Source organism: Cupressus sempervirens, chromosome 3, assembly GCF_028749045.1.
Source record: "Cupressus sempervirens isolate cs-2001-9-10 chromosome 3, ASM2874904v1, whole genome shotgun sequence".
Lineage (NCBI taxonomy): Eukaryota > Viridiplantae > Streptophyta > Pinopsida > Cupressales > Cupressaceae > Cupressus > Cupressus sempervirens.
In genome coordinates this window covers 463,473,456-463,488,792 of record NC_143120.1, presented here as the reverse complement: position 1 = coordinate 463,488,792, position 15,337 = coordinate 463,473,456, and positions in this window count along the sequence as shown.

Sequence of the window (15,337 nt, the reverse complement as noted above, 5' to 3'; positions counted from 1 at the left end):
TTTCTACATCCCCTTTCACCAAACCCTCACTTCTAGGCCCTTTACCCTAGGGCTTTCCCAAAAACTCATCTCCCAATCTTTCTAGATCTTTTAAATGGATCAAACATACTTAAAATAATCCCAATAGATGATATCAAACATAAAAATTATCCTTTTTTGGAGAAAAATCTTACTTCTCTACTTGGGGTAGTCACCCATGCCCATGCTCTTCACTGCCTAGCCAGTATTTGGTTCTTTCTCTTTGTCAAAACTCTTACCCTGCACACAAAATCATCATATATATATATATATATATATATATATATTCATTACAATTGTAACAACCTCTCCCACAAGTTACATCTACATCATAGACAGTGGGAGGGGTAAATCCATTAATCTAGCCTCAAAACAGTGAAGGACTATCACATGACAGAGGTAGACAGTGATGTATTCTGCACTATTACAAAGAACTCTACAAATTGACTTGTCTGTAATGGAAAAGAGATCTTAGGAGAACATAAAAAAGACCTTCTAAATTATTAAGATTTCAATACAAAAGCTTAAGAGGAAAAGTAACTTGTTTAAACTTTAAAACCACAAAAAATACAACAATCATTGTTATGTGACAATTAGAAATGACAAAAAAAACATATGAAATGTTATTGATTCTTCAAACTTCTCTTGAGATCTTCAACCACCTCCCAAAAAACTCAAAAGACCTTCCTTTTATCAACTTTTCTCTTCCCCAAAACTACTACAACTTCCCTTGGATCGACTAAAACAGTCTAACTATTTTGTGACAATTTTAGACAATTTTAATAAATTTTTATTAACAAAGCTTTACTAATTTGTTTCTCATTTCAACCTTTTATGACTTAGGATTTGTAATACCTTTAAGATCACCACTAACTGACTTACTAATTCCTAAAAGACTTATAGACCTCAACTTAACCTCTTAGACTCCACTAGATTGCCATGTTTGGCTTATTAGTAACATTATGACAACTTCACATATTTTGGCAATTACATTGACTTTCTTGCATTTACTATGCAACTTATGACTTAATGACCTCACAAAACCTTCCTAGGACCCAAATACACCCCATGGACTATTGCATTACACGAAATGACTTCCTTATCCCATATTTTAACTTTTTAGCCATTTATGCCTCTTTCTGGCAATTTATTACATTATTTGTACTTTTTAACATTCCAAGTACATTTCAATGGTTCAAAGGCCATGATACAACATTAAATTCCTTCATCGATCCTTATTAGGTCTTCATTCCTCCTCTGTATGCATATGTCACCTCCTTGGTGTTGGAAATGATTGAAAAGATCATGAATGAAAAGTAATGGAACTGGTAAAGAATCTTCTCAATCATTGTTTTGTCATTGATGTCAAACTTGCTACTTGCAAGAATGACAATTTCTTCAGTGATCCAAATATTATCAATTGGTTGATTGATAAGGAGGAGGAAATCAATAAGATGTAACTAGAGCACCTAGAGAAAGGATAAAGTTATGCTATTATAATGAAGTATAAGGATCAGCTAAGCCATTGATGAAATAGTGTATTGATGTCATACTCTAAGACACAGAGAATGGGCACACTAAAACACATCAAAGATGTAAGGTTTAGCTAAGTCATTTGTAAAGCCTAACTAAGTTCATTAGAGAGAGCCAAGCAAGCTAGTTAGTGTCGAACAAATTCTCAGTTGAAGCCAAGCAAAGTTTAACTTCAGTAAGTGCCGAGTGAAGATCAAGTGCCAAGTGATCTTCAGGTGCCGAGTAAAGATTAGGTGTTGAGCATGATACAAATGTCAAGTAACATAGAAGGAGCCAAGCATCAATAAATCAATAATGCCAAGTTACTACATTATTTTGAAAGTCAAAGATTCGCCAGATCTAAGCCGACATGGTAGTTATCTAGAATTTTGTGAATTAGATAGAAGATAAGAATGATGAGTTGGTGGCACAAAACACTATGTAAAATGTTTTTGGCAAATACATCTAGATTCTAGATGAAGTTTCTAGATAACAGCAAGATATGGGATAGATACATTGTATCCTACCTAATCTATTGAAACCCTAAACTTGGAGAGGGAGAATCGAGTGGGAAAGGTATTCCAGATTTCTATTTAAGAAGTCATAAGGTCACGAAGCAAAGAAGGGGGTCAAGCATGAAAGTATGAAGTGTTGAAGAAGGTGCTAAGGAGAAAGAGAGCACAAATACTCTATTTCGATAGATGACCACAGATATGATTGCATTGGTATGATGAGCAAGAAGATTCAAGGTGACGAAGCTTGAGATGACAAGCTATCAAAGCTGAAGTGATTAAAGGCAAGCAAAGGATTGAACTGAAGTGTGATCTGTAATTTGCAAGATATGTTGTAAGTTGTATCAGATCAAAAGCCATTATTGTTACTCTCTAGAAATTGTAATAGTCAGTATAAATCCTATGGACTTAGGTTGGTTTAATAGCCATGTTGTAAATCCTTTAACAGGGTGACATTCCAAGTGAATGTTCCAAAGTCCTTTGACCAGGCCCATTCCTAACAGTATGGTGAAATCCTCTAACAAGGTCACATTTAACAGTGTGTTGTAAGCCTCTAAAAGGGCAGGCCTTTAACAAGGTATCACTTCAGAAGAGTGAGAATTGAGTAGCATGTTACTGGTGGTTTTTCCTAAATTGGGTTTCCACGTAAATCACTGTGTCATGTGTTGATCTTGCATGTTGATTTGTTGTAACTTGCTAAGATGGTTGATTTAAGCTTGGATGGATGAATAGTTTAATGGGCTCACCATAATTGATGAAAAAGTATTATTAGGGTATTTAGACCTTGGATAACTGATTCACCCCCCCTCTCAGTTATTCTAAAGAATTCTAACACTTGGGTCCTAGTAGGGACCTTGTGTCCTTCATCTTCATTGAGATTGTTGGTGATTTAAACCTAGTTGCCTAAAGGGTAAAGGAATTGTATCCTTCCACTATGCCACTCTACACACACACAGAGATATTAGAAATCTGAAACTGAAAACAATACATTACATTAATTCCAAGGTTTAGTTATGATGTAGAGCCATAATAGGATTCTCAAAGTTTAGTTATGATGTAGAGCCTAATAGGATTCTCAAAGTTTCATTAATTCCATATGTTAGATCTTCCATCATAGAATACCAATTGTAATGGGCACTCACATGTATTCCAATGCATATAATTTCTTATATGCACAATTGGTCAATGTTGTACCTTATAAAAGATAGAATTTTATAGGTAGAATTACTCAATCTTGTAGTACACTAGATAAGATGTTCACTATTATGCATAATTTTTAGCTCTGGCATTGTTTATAAGAGTGTTTCAAGGTTGGGAACCACTTCAACATCCTTTGCATGGTTTAGTGGTAATGTCATTGTGGCAAAGGATTATGCAAGGGAACGAGCCTCATGATTTTGGCATTTACACAAAAGCAAAACTTGCTTCTTCAACTCCTTACACTCAAGTCTTCATTGAAGTTAATCTTATAGTACTGAGAATAGCTGTTACAAATTCCTGGGAGCCAAGGGACCCTGAACCTATGTTGCATTTTCTAGAGACATAGGAGAAGTTACTATATGCTTCAGTACTTCATAACATTCTAGATCATATAGTGACACCCAAATTAATAACAGTAGTAGATACTTGGGATCCTCAGTACTTCATAACATTTGAGTGCTCAAAGAGATGGGAAGAGGTTGGCACTAGTGTTTACCTAGCCACCTGGAGCTAACGAAATAGACAATTCGGTCCCAAGAGGAAAGGTGAGAGAGATTTGGCAGTTGGCAACTTTGTACTGGTCAACACTACAAGTTTCAACATCACCCGAGATGGTGTCACAAAATAAAAATGGAGTAAGATCTCCAAAAAGTGAGAGAATTTACTGTAGGTCTCCACAACATAGTCTTATAAGAACTGGAATCACATCCATACCTCGCAAGAGCTCCGAGATATGCTCTGTCAAAGATTGCAGCCCTATGGCATTTAGTGACCCTTAGGGATGTTCTGGTTGGGCATGCCCGAGAATGTTCAAGTGTTGAATGGGATGGGACAAGGTTGGGAATAGGGTTTACCCAGTCACCTGGAACTAACAGAGTAGACAGTTCGATCCCACAAAAAAAGGTGAGAGAGATTTAGTAGTTGGAAACTTTGTACTGGCCAATACTACAAGTCTTAGCATCACTCGAGATGGCATCACAAAATAAAAATGGAGTAAGATCACCAAAAAGAAAGAGAGGTTACTATAGGTCTCGACAACATGGTCCTATAGGAACTAGAATCGCATCCATACCTCACACAAGCTCTGAGATATGCCACGTCAAAGATTGCATCCCTATGGCATTTAGTGACCCTTAGGGACATTTCGGTTGGGCGTGCCTGAGATTTGGCAGTTGGCAACTTTGTACTAGCCAACACTACAAGTTTTAGCATCACCCGAGATGGCATCACAAAATCAAAATGGAGTGTGATCTCCAAAAAGTGAGAGAGGTTATTGTAGGTCTCCCCAACATGGTCCTATAGGAGCTAGAATCACATCCATACCTTGCATGAGCTTCGAGATATGCCCCATCAAATATAGTAGCCCTATGGCATTTAGTGACCCTTAGGGATGTTCCAGTTGGGTGTGCCCGAGAATGTTCAAGCGTTGAAGGGGAAAAGATGAGGTTGGGGATAGGGTTTACTCAGCCACCCAGAGCTAACAAAGTAGACTACTCTCAATAAGAAACTCCAAACTTTGAAGTTTCCCAATGCCCAACAATCAAATTTGCAAAACTGTTACTAGCACTTCTACTAGGACAAATCCTAGGTTACTTGGTCAAACTCCCAAACCATACAAAGGACCATCCAATTTTTTTACACCTTTAAACACCCTTCAATCACTCCTAAGAGATTCCAAAAGATCAAGTACAAACTCTGCTCCAACACCAACTTATGCCCACTTTGTGTCACAGTCCTAATTGGCCAAATTAGGCTGGGTTACAAGGAAAACATGAGTAAATGGGTTCATAGACTTGGTTCAATCCCTTGGATCTCTTCTAGACCTTCAATTTATCCTTCTACACCCTTGACCTAGGTCAAATCAATCAACTTGGGAGCATGATCCTTCTTTTCCTTCACAACTAGACTAGACATAAGACTATGTTTAGTCTAGGTCTTGCTGGTAAAAATAGGTTCCCTACTCCTACAACCCTAAAAATTTGCCATCTCAAAGACCTCTATCCTAACTTTCATTCCACAAAGTGGAATTGAAATCCCATAGTGGATTTACAAGTTAGGAGGCCATCTTGTTGAAACCCTCAGATTTAGGGTAAATCCAAGCAATCTTCACAAAAACTACTATAACTTTTGTTCTAAATAAGATAAGTCTTCAAACTAATTGCAATAGAACACTAACTCAATCCTCTATCCAACTATATGAAACTTGTACCACTACCAATCTGTACAAGCCATAAATAATTGAAAAAATAGAGAAATAGGCAGAAATTCTAAGTTTTATTCACTAAATGTTGTTCACCCGTCCGTACAATGACTTTCTCCACTTGTGGAGACTTAAATAAATGTCTTCCAATGGTTACAACTTCTATTTGAATGGTTGGAAGACTGTACAACTTCCTTTTCAGTTTGAAAACCAATATTGCAAAAATTGATGTTTAGCAACTTTTTGCATTTTGCAACTTTCTTGCACTTTTTGCAACTTTTTTGTTTTTGACAATTTTTAACTCAATTGCCCCCTAATGCTTTTAAAACATTCCAAATGAAAAATATGCACAAATGGTGGCTATACAAAATATGTACAAATGGTGGCTATACTGAATATGCACAAATGAGTTGGCATCTTCATGTGACAACTCTGTTGCATTATTAAACTCAGTGATTTGCATGCATTGGGGTTTGAACCAGTAAGTGAAACTCAAGAATCTTCCTTCCCTTGTCCTAATATAACTTCTTGATGCTTTGGTTTGGTCCTTTCTATTATATTTTTGGTTCTTCCTTCATTAAGGTGACCTAATTGAAGGAATTAGGCCTATAGAACAATCCAGTTTTGGGAGGCTAAAAAATTGTTTCAGCACTTGTCCTTTTGATAATTTAACAAACTCAATAAAGGGTATTTAGAATGCTAATTGGTTTGGGAGGTCCTTTGGAAGGTTTCATCTTCATTGTCTTTAGGTGCAATAACAACAAAAACATGGCCTACAGTGAGAAATGTACAAAGTGCGGTCATTAATTCAGAAAATACTTAGGTAAAAGTTATAAAGTTACATATTGAAATTACAAAGATATATATATATATATATATATATATATATATATATATATATATATATATATATATATATATATATATATTACCAGGTTGCACTAGATCTGACAAGCAGTCAAAGTCAATAGACAAATCCATCTCTACCATTTCCAGTGCTTGTGGGGGACAATGGTGTTAATTGGGTCCAAAACCTGTATATCCCATTTGTCCACCCATTCAGTTGACTCATAGTCATCCCAATTTTTCTCTGCACATGATGGACAAAAGCATGCCATTTTTCATGTGTGGATAATCCCTGAACCTACATCAGAGCTTTTAAAAGAATGCAACTCACTGAATCCTGTTAGTGTGCAACAATCATGATATGTTGCAATGTTTTTTATTAGATAAATAGGTTTTACAGGGACCCTGAAACCCAGGAGTTAAAACATTAACAAGGTTGATAATAAGCATGAAAATCCCAGCCAAAAGAGTTCAAGTTCAAAGGCTGATAATAAGCCCAAGGCTCAGCTGAAAAACAAAGATCATAGAAAAGACCAGGAACAGATACAATAAGAAACAAAAAAGGCAAAAGCCCTAACAAAAGGCCCAAAATATATATATATATATATATTGAGACAAAAGAACAGGCAGCGGATTAGTCCTCATTCTTTCTCTCTAGGTCTTGCATGGCCTGAACAGCCTCATAGGCCATCTGGTTCTCCTCAGCCTCTTGTTGGTGCACACTTTGATCCTCCTGGTTCTGACCATTGTTGATGTTGTCCTTTGCAGTGTCAACCACCAATCTAGCTTTTTCCCTATCTTTTCCTTCCTCTTCTTCATTCATTAGTCTGTCTTTGATCTAGCCAGTTAAAGATATGATGTTGTTGTTAATGGAGCTAAGCAGCAAAATCATCTGGTTCAAGAGATTATGATTGTAGATTTCGAGGTTGTTAATCCTTCTCTCTGCTAGACTGAGCCTCTCACTATTGCCATCTCTATTATCAAAATTCGCTCCATTCCTATTTTCCTCCATATGATCCACCTGCTCTTTGACCTCCTCTAGCTCATGGAAAATCCACTTGATTGATCTGAAGTTATCTATCATACTGTTGCGAGCATTGTTCAAGAGTTTCAGCCCAATTTCCCTTGCTTTATCTTAAATAGCCACAATCGTTGGGTCTATGAGTTCTTTAAGCCGCACCCCTTCTTGATTTTCCACAAGGACTTGCGAGTTCATGGCCTCTCTAAAAATGTTCATTTTCGAGGTCCTAACATTAAATTTTTTCCAAGCTTTCCTCCTATCTTTAATCTACACCTCCCCGTCCTTGGTATCAGATTCCATTTTTTTCTCCTTATGTTGGGCTTGAATATGGATAGGAGAAAGAGGTAGCGAAGACATATCCTGTTCTTGCTGCAATCTCTCATTCTCCAGACCTAGCCTCTTGTGTTTCTTCCCTCCTCGATCTTCCTTATTTTCCTCCTGCATCTCCTTTTCATCCTCTTTCATCTCCACATCCTCCTCATCATCGTTGTCAAACTTCACATCCTTCACAGGTTGCTTCTGCCCATGAACCCTAGGGCTTTTTCTACTAGGGGTTATGGAAGAAGGCAAATTCTTGACCTGATGGATGATGTTTTTTTCAGCGAAAGAAATCTTGCCATCCTCAAAGCTAAAGCTCTGAATATCATCCAAGTTTGAAGAGAAGCTGGAGCTTCCAAAGGTCACATTATCAGTCTAAGGGGGGGCATTTCTTATTGTCTGAGCCTTAAAGTGCTCATAAATAAGCATCAAGAGCCCCTCATGCAGAGTGGGGTTATCAGTGGACTTCTTTTTGAAGCTAACCACCACCTTGCTCATGGAAGTTAACAAGTAAAAAGGAAAAGAAATTTTACAGCTATGCCGAAAATGATTCAAAAGAACAAAGTGGTGGGTACGAGCTCAATCAAACCTAGGGTCCAGAGTAATATACTCGATTACAACTCTTAGAACATACCTCCATAGTTTCTTCATGGTATCATGAACATAGTATGTGTCAATCTTCTTCAAGGCTTTCAGTTCCTCTGCATCCTTCACAAAATCTCGCACAGCATTAACCGAGAGCTTCTTGTCCCTGAAAAACTTAAAACCCTCAATCGGGATTTCAAAAATGGTCAATATCACCTCCTCGGTGATCATAAAAGATACCCCATTCACCTTAACTCTACCTTCCTTCCATGAACCAACCATGCTATTGGTCACCTCCTGATCAAAACCATGTAGTTTCGTCATGTATCTGGTAATCCTACCCTGATCCAACTGCTCCCAAACTTTTTCCCTACTCTTCCATTTCTCCATTTCACCAACCAGCTCCTTTTTTCACCTTTCGCCTACCATATCTACACTTTGCGCACCCTCAATTCTCATATGCACCTTGCACCATAACTGATAGGAACCTCTATGTATGAGTAGAATGCAGAAAGAATTAACCTTTCTATTGCTCCTTTTGCAAATGCAAAAAAAGACCCACAAAGCATGTTGAATAGTTTGTAATAAATTACAGCAATTACAATTTCTCATGCTACTTTTTTGGGAAGTACCCTTTCCCCTTGATCCATTCATTCTCATAATTGCACATTGATCTTCTCTGTACTTCCTTGGATCTTGTCCAGTTCGATCATGCTTTTGACATTCGCCAAAAAAATATTTTTGGGATGCCATGTCATTATTTGGTTTGTGCCAACCCCTATATTAGCAAACATGTCGGCTACTAGGCTAGCTTCTCGAAATATATGAGTGACGTGGACTCTACCGAATTTGGCAAGAGTCTCACGACTCTCATCAATAAGATTTGCAATTGACCATGATGGCTGACAGTTGCCATTAATACATTTTATAATTTTGTTTGAATCCCCTTCAAGCCAAAGATTAGTAACTCCAACTTCAAAAGCCAGTTTGACAACATTACACACAGCATTCACTTCCGCAAAGTGGTTGGTTTGAAATTCCAGCGGGAGGGAAAAAGCCGCAACACCATCGCCATTTTCATTCCTTATTATGCCTCCACTTCCCAAGGAGCCAGGATTTCCCTTGGACGCTCCGTCAAAGTTGGCTTTATGCCATCCTTCAAAGGGGAGAAGCCATTTGGCTTCCTGTCTTTTCATCTTTCTATCTTTTGCCTTCTTCTTTTTTCTGCCACCTAATTCTATATCTCCCCCTTTCCTTACTGAATAGTTTTCCTTAATGTTTTCAAATATTTTCTTTCCTATCACTATAGTCGTCTCCTTTTTATCTCTGAAGATTTTGTTATTTCTCTCCTTCCAGATGCTCCAAATGAGGCAAGATCTAGGAACTTAATTCCTGAAGATCAGACCTATTGAACATACATTTCCCTTTACAGAAGAGAATAAGAAGGTTAAAAGGCACACACCAACTGAAGCCCAAGTCCTGGGTAAGGAAAACCCAAACCTCCTTGGAGAAAGAGCAATGAATGAACAAATGATTGCCAGTCTCCATCTGATCTTTACATAACACACATCTGATATGACCTCTTTTAATGAGGTTATCCTAGGTGAGGATTTTGTCCTGTAGAGCCAACCAATAGAACATATTAATTTTTGGAATGAGGGCAAGGAGCCAAGCCATTGACCAAGGAGGAATCTCATTTAATCTCCAAAGGGCTGAATATCTAAAGGCAACAGTAAATAGCCCATTGGCACTATCTCCCCAAACCAATTCATCCCTATTGTTATTTAGGGCCATAGAGTTTAGCATAATCATAATAGGATTAAGATCTTCAGAGATGACAGAAAGGTCTATCCATCCCTGGTCATTCCTATAGTTACTAACTTTCTGCCCAAAATGGTTGATGCAGTCATTCGCCCAGACCTCATAGCTAGGGTTGTTCATAAGAGGGCCCTGAATAAGCCAGCTATCGAACAAAAATTGGATATCCTCCCCATTTCCCAATTTCCAAGAGACTCTAGAATTTGCTAGGTCCCTGGCTTTTAAAAAACCATTCCAAACAGTGGATCCTCTTGGGATATCTTTGCTGAAGAGGGTAAACTATTTAGAGGGCCTCTTTATATACTTGTTTTCCATAATGTCTCTTCATTCCCCTATGCTGTTGAAGATACACCATATTTGCTTAGCCGAAAGAACCTTGTTGAGGTGAGTTAGCTTTCTTATGCCTAGACCTCCATATTTCTAGGGGAGGTAGACTTTTTCCCAAGCAACAAGTGGATACCTTTTATTCTTTTCATCCCTCATCCACAAGAAGTCTCTCTGAATTTTTTCTATCCTCTCAGAAAATTTCACAAGGATCACAAAAAGGCTCAAAGCATAAACAGGCAAGTTCTGAAGGGTGGATTTAACCAGTTGGCATTTTCCAGCTTGGCTAAGAGAGGTGCCTTTCTAACCAACTAGCTTCTTACTGAATCTGTCCATAATGTCATTCTAGAAAGAATTAGGAGGATTTTTGCCCAAAGGAAGCCCAAGATAGGTAGAGGGAAGCTTCCCTACACTACATCCCAAAATTTTGGAGATTTTCTTTTGTCTGTCCTCAGGAGTTTTGATAAAGAAAATAGACTCTTATCCCAGTTGATGAGCTATCCCGACCCTCTGGAGTAGATATCCAAGATGTCCTCCATTGCCTTTGTCTCTTTAACAGAAGCCTCCCCTCCCATAATAGTGTCATTAACAAATTGTTGATGCATAAAAGGGTCACTTTTAGAAGAAGGTTTAAAACCTTTGATTCTCTCTTCTTTCTTATTCTTCTCAATAAGTCTGCCTATGCATTATACCAAGATTATGAAGAGAATAGGCAAAAGAGGATCCCCTTGACAAAGACCACGAGAAGGTTTGAAAAAATTGGAGGGGGATCCATTGACTAAGACAGCAAGTGAGGAAGTAGTGACTAGCTGAGAGATTAGCTTACAAGTTTTGTCATCAAACCCAAAAGCCTTAAGCACCATATCCAGGAAAGACTAGTCAACCCGATCATAGGCTTTTGAGAGGTCCAGTTTAAGTAACATCTCTTCCCTTTTTCCAACATCCATAGAGTGAATCACTTCAGGCACAATCATTATGGAGTCTAAAATTTGTCTACCCAGGACAAAACCAGTTTGCTATTGAGAAATAATCAAAGGGAGGAGTTTGAGCAACCTGGAAGTAAGGACCTTCGATATGATCTTATAAAAAGAATTGCAAAGACTAATTGGTCTAAACTTGTCCAAGGAATTGGCTCCAAGAACTTTAGGAATGAGAACTAATAAAGTAGAGTTAATCTCCTTTAGAATGCTTCTAGCCCCAAAGAATTCTTGAATAGCCTTCACCACATCCTTCATCAAAATAGGCCAAAACAATTGGAAAAAGAAAGAAGGGAAACTATTAGGGCCAAGATATTTATCTGTTGGAAAAGAAAAGAGAGCTTCTTTAACTTCCAACTTAGAGGAAATGGCTCGAAGTAGTTTATTATGGTGAGGAAGGATGATTAGAGGGATGCAGGAAACAATGTCATCTTGATCCACTTTGGATAGCATAGGATCCTAAGACAACAGGGAGGAGAAGAAACAAACAACCTCAGTTGAGATTTCCTCATCCTTGGTCAACATTCCCTGTCCTTTCTTTAAACCTATGATTCTATTATTAGCATGATGTTTTAGAGTAGTAAGATGAAAAAAAATTGTATTCTGGTCTCCCTCTTTGAGCCAGTTAACCCTTGATCTTTGTCTCCAGAACTTCTCCTCTTTATTGATAATATTGTGTAAATTTGAATGGATAGATAGCTTAGCCTCCCTATTTAACTCGTCATACCCATCCTCCTAGATTTAAGCTTGGATAGAAGAAAGATTGTCAGATAGGACTTCTTTCTCAAAGAATATGCAGCCAAAATTAGACTTGTTCCAAGCTTTAACCATCCTTTTAACGTTGCTAAGTTTTTTGGCTGCCCTGTACATAGTTGTGCCTTCCACATCAATACTCCACCAGAGCTTTATCTTGTCTAAAAGATCAAGGTGGGAGGTCCACATTTTTTCAAAACAAAAAGGGGGAGGTATTTTGGGGCCTATAGGAACAACCGAAAGGGAAATAGGGGAGTGATCAGAACCCACTCTAGGAAAAAGAGCTAATTTGCAAGAGGAAGACTGTAGCCAGTCGGGAGAGATAAGAGCTCTATCCAGTCTGACCTAAATATAGTCCTGACCAATGCATTTATTTGACCAAGTAAAGGCACCTCCCATGAGGTCCATATCCAAAAAAGCTAGACCATTAATGAAGTTTGAAAGGTCATTTTTACTTTCCCAGTCCAAAGGCAGACCTCCCTTCTTCTCCTCATCCAACAAAGGAGTGTTAAAGTCACCCATAATAATTCATTTCTTTAAATTGCTACTTTGCACGAGACTCTGAGCTCTAGTCTAGTAATTTTTTCTTTCTCTCTTATTGTTGGGAGCATATAAATTCAGCAAGAACCAACAATCATTGGAAGGAATATGAAAAACTTTACACAAAAGAATATTACCTTCATTGTAAGTAGATTCCATTCTATAATTTTTGGTGTTAAAAAGGGTCAGTAGTCCCCCAGAGGCACCATCAAAATTTGAAGCCTCCCCACTCATCAAGTTGCTAAACTTAATCTTATCCAAAAAGTCCTATTTCATCTTAGTTTCTTGGATCATCAAAATGTATGGTCTCTGATCTCTTATTAGGTTCCTGATAATTTCTTTCTTATGGGCTCCTTTAAGGCCCCTAATATTCCATGATATGATCTTCATGATTAATTCTTGGAACACTCTTGAAGAGTTCTCTGGCACCCATTCGCCAACCTTCTTCCAATCTCCTCCTCTCTGGCTTCCTTCTTTGATTTACTGCCTCTTTTAGCCGCTGAGCCCCAATCTGGTTTGTAGCTACTTCTAGTCTCGATCGGAGAGTCAAAAGAAGGTTTTCTAACATTTTTCTTCTTGGGCTTTGGGGATAGAAGAACTTCACTCTCCATGCCAAAATTCAATGACCTAGAAGCCTTGAGAGAAAACTTTGGGTTGGTTGGAAGATCCTCCCACTGGTCCAGTTCCTTCACCAAAACATCCAAATTTCCTATGCTAGTCCCTCCAGCTATAGAGGAAACAATATTTTCCTCTGGGTTTTCATAGATGATAATATCCCTATTAACTCTATCCTTCTCCACCTCAGTGGAAGCCAAGTCAAGCCTTCCCACAGAAAGTGGAGAACTTAACATCATAGCCTCCTAAACAGCCTATTGTGGGGCATCCTTGCCTACCTCATCTCCTGAAATCACTTGAGGATCCAACCTTCCCTCAGCCAGAGCACCCTCAAATAGTTGGGGTTCGACAATAATCATTTGTCACTCCCTAATGACTAGAGAGGAGTTCGAGGCTGTCTTCAATAGCTTATCCTGAGGAACAGTCTTTTCATCCGTGCTCAGAGTCAAGGTGGAATCAAAGGGTAGCATTAGATTTACCTTCTTTGAAGCTTCTACTACCTTCTTATTTTCCAAAAGAGGACTCTTCTGGCCTTGGTTGGTGATCTTTTTTTTCCATACTTTCTTGACCCTGAAGAGAGAAGCAACAGAGGGATTCTTCTTCTGAACTGACTTAGCTTTTGGGCATTGAAAAGCCTTATGGCCTGTTTTAAAACAATGATAACATCCAAAAGGGACACTCTCATAATCCAACTATTGAATATGAGTGCCAAGTTTTGATTGAAAGCACCCCACTTCAGGCATATCATCCCCTTCCCTAACACCTATACAGATCCTTGCATAGGTCAGCCTGCTCTTAGAAGCAGTAGTTGGGTCTATGGAGAGAAGCTCTCCAAATGAACTGGCCACATGCATAAAAATATCCTCACTCCAGAATTCCAAGGGCAACTCAGGGAGTCTAACCCATACTAGAGCTTGCTGAAAGAAAGATTCGTTTAAATCCAATTTTGAAGATCATTTTTGCAGCACCAGGATAGCCCTTCCAAAGATCTAGGGTCCTTTACACAAGATGTCAGCCATATCCTCTTTATAGGTGAATTCCAAAGAAAGAAATCCCTTTGCCATAGCAGTAACACTAACCTACCCTTTCAGACTCCATTTCTTTGTTATGAAGGATCGGACTACATCGATGTTTGGTCTCTAACCCATAAACTTCCCCACAAGTGTGGAAGCTATCGTAGCAATATTATGGTCAACAATTTTGTCTAGAATGGCAATCATGCACGATCCCTTTTCTAGACCTGACACAACCTTAAGCGGAGGGAAAGAGGACTTACCCGAGGGCTTAACACCAAAGAGTGAGGCCCATTTCACTAGGAGATTCCCTAGTCTGTCCACCTTGGATTGCATTTCTGGCTTTTGCTGGGTTCCACCGACTGCACGTGGGTCCCCATCTCCAAACTCTGCCTCTCCATAGTCAGCCTAGATCCCATCTTGCGTACCTAGTTTTCGAGATCCACCTCCCTAAGATTTCCTACCTGGCCCCAAGTTTGAAATTTGAACATGCACTTCCCAATCTCTCCCCTACCAACTCCCCTTCCCGCTCTTCATGATGTGGATTGGATTTAATGTTGATGATTCTTGTATGGGGGAGTATATGATGCAATGTTAGTATTATCTATCAACCAAAAAAATCTATGAACCATAGACTCACCTTCCTTACTTGGACCCATTGTAGTGTTACACCATTGGACAATGGATTTTGCATCTGTCAATATTGCTCCATCTTTGTACTTTAGTTCTTCATGAGCTAATGCTCTTTTGATGCATGCAACTGCACCATCATGCTCTCCCTTTCTATGACCAGCCTTTGTGAAATTCCACATATATTGAATTCTACATAGCCTGTGCATCTTGCTTAACCAATAGAATATCTGTGCATTCTTGAATTGAGATGCACAATTTTCTGACCAAATAATGTGCTAACGATATGTGATGCCCTTGTTATCCAAATCTCCATAAAATAGTTGAAAACAACCCTATACAAACTCCATAGAATGTGATCAATCATCACTGATATAAAAATGGTACTCCCTCAAAATCTTCCTGTCATCCTTTGTACTTGTAGGTGAATGCATGAATGTTATGTGAACAAATAT